At 44.4% G+C, this 2,633-nt stretch overlaps 1 long non-coding RNA gene across 1 annotated transcript; it reads right to left on the reverse strand.

The window, feature by feature from the left end:
• Positions 1–1,266: 1,266 nt before the first annotated feature.
• LOC125291267 lies at positions 1,267–2,224 on the reverse strand. The gene is made up of 2 exons (XR_007192956.1): positions 2,141–2,224; positions 1,267–1,378 (listed from the first exon to the last, which is right to left on the reverse strand). It is a non-coding gene; the product is annotated as an uncharacterized LOC125291267 (long non-coding RNA).
• Between the last annotated feature and the right edge of the window lie 409 nt (positions 2,225–2,633).

Below are 2,633 nucleotides of genomic sequence, written 5' to 3' on the forward strand. Positions count from 1 at the left end.
CAAATCGAATACCTTGAGCATCTCCTCTGCGAATAGGTTGAAGGTTGCACATGCTGGGGTCTGGCGCCGAACTCCGCCGTTCCCAGAGTCGAGCTCTCGCCCGCCAGGTGAGTGATCACGTAACCCCGACCCCGCCTTCAGTGGCAAAGTCCTGGGTTGCAGGGTAAACTGGACCGCGGCAGCTCGTCCAGGAACGCCCGCACCTGGGTTGGGTCGCCCGCTGAACCGCTTCTGGGTTGCCCGATCCTGGGTTCTGGGGCTCCGGCAGCCACGGCAGCAGTGGACTGGGCAGGAGACTCGGGTGCTGGGCCGGTGAGAAGTTGAATGATCATTGCAAGTTGTTGCTGTTGCTGCTGGAACTGCTGAAGCTGTTGGTAAGGCTTGAAGTAGGGAGGCAGTGTCAGCAGTGTTGCGGTTTGCCTCTCTGTCTCTTCCAGGCGTTGCATGCATGGCGGTGGGTGGTTCTGGTTCGTCGGTTTCCATGCTGGTTCGACCGTGCGCTGGGTCCATGTTTGGTCAGATCGTACTGTCAGACACCAAACAGGACGAGGACCACAAAAGCGTCACGTTAGAATGTTTATTTAAGGGTTTGGGGGTTACAGGGTTCCGGGAGTTCCAAGAGTCTGCGCGTGTGTGTTCCCCAATAGCCGAGCAGCAATGGCAGGAGCTGGATGATCCGGGAAGTCCTGGGGAAACACACACACAACAGCAATTGAAACGGGCAGCAGAACAGTCAAGGGCTAGGCTGTATTCAGAAGAAGAGACGGAAGGCAGGTCAAGATTACCGGGCTGGAGATCAAAGAAGTAGTCGGCGGGTCTGGGTTCACAGGCAAAGAGTAAGAGTCGTTTTCCAAGACAGGCAGGTAACTGGTGCGGGTTTGCAGACGATCTGACAAGTGTGGACTGAAAAGCAAGGCTTTATATACCGGGCATGATGAGTGGTGAATGCAGTGCAGCTGGTAGGTAAACGAGGGTGAGGCAGAGCAGAGCAGGAACAGGTGGAGGTCATCAGACTTTAATCAGCGCGTGTTACCAGGCAGAGAGAGAGCTCATGACATATATAACCCAGGATTTATATTATTTTCACTGTCATTTCTGGGTTATGCTGACCTAATTTATGGGTTATTCTAAGTATCTTATTTTTCTCCTTAATCCAATCATATTAATTGATAATAATTCAAATAAATGTTTGCAAATCATTAATGTTACAATATAATGTTTTAAAATCCATCCAATGGGCAACAATAGCCATGCAATGAAATAAAACAGTTCGACATTTATTTATTTTGCAGTTTATTTTTTGAACAGATAGCTAGAAAAAGCTTGTGATACTTCCATGAAGGCAGGCAGATTCCACCGTCTGTTTTGGGGATCACACCTGTGAATCAAAGAAAAAAAAAGAGTGCATTAATCACTGTTATTTACAGAACTTTATATCAAGATTTCCATGAACCATTATCATTGAATGATGTTGACAAACATTAAAAATCCACCAGGAGACAAAATATTAGCGCAACACACTCGGAAACCATGACCACCTATGGAGTTGTTATAATTGTAGCTTCTAGTTCTAGATGCTAACGTTACCGGGTAACGTTAGCTAAATGACTGTCTGATGCTACAACCAAAAACACCCAGTAAAGTTAAGTTACATGGCTATAATATGAAGCTACCCTGAATGAATTAATAAGATGTTGTTTGCCATTATTAATACTGTACGTGTGGCTTGTGAAGAGACTAACATTACTTCAACTGTGTTGGCTAATATTAGCTGATGTTAGCTGCAACCATAGTCTAGGCTACAACCACCACGAAGCATATTTAATTAGCATTGAGGCTAGCTATATGGTCTGCTAATGTTAACCAGTTTGGTATGCTCATTTTAGTTTGTTGTAAAGTTCGTTTTGTTTCTGTCAGCAGTTCATACCCCAGTGAACAAAGAACTATGTTTTTATGAGTCTGTCTTTGTGTATATTTAACACAAACAGTAATTGTAAGTTAGTACTTCTATACTCTTTGGGCTGAACGAAATTGGCAGGCAGAATATCCATTCATATCATGAAGGGTAGCTTCTACATCTCTGGGTGGACTTTTAAAATCCGTCTGGATAAAACATTTTAAAAAAGTTAAAGATACATACCTTACGAAATCGCCTGATTTCCATTGCATGCTGACAGTTGGTGGACTGGACGGTTGGAAGAATAATGATGTTTTTTCGAATTCTCAAATAACAATGCAGCTGTGTTAAAGTCACCCAGGTGCTGGGTAGTGTACTCCACGTCGGGTGGGAGAGAGGAGGGGCGCTGTTCTAAACTATCAACCCAACAAGCTGGGTTACAGAAAATAACCCCACAAAATGCCCTGACAGCCTCAACCCAACGGTTGGGTTGAGAAAATAACCCAGTATTTTTTAGAGTGTATGGACTCGTCTCTAGGCTTCCTCAGTCATTGTAGCTAAAGCCGCCTTTATCCAACACTCAACATTATCCAAAACTCAATTTCTCAGATGAGCGTCAATTTGGGAGCTTGCTACACTCTTTCCTTCTCAAATGACTTGAAAAGGCCGTTTGCACAATTTAACAAATAATCACAGGGACCTAAAAATACCTAACATGACAACTTTTTCCGGGTTT

Source organism: Alosa alosa, chromosome 2 (genome assembly GCF_017589495.1).
Source record: "Alosa alosa isolate M-15738 ecotype Scorff River chromosome 2, AALO_Geno_1.1, whole genome shotgun sequence".
NCBI lineage: Eukaryota > Metazoa > Chordata > Actinopteri > Clupeiformes > Clupeidae > Alosa > Alosa alosa.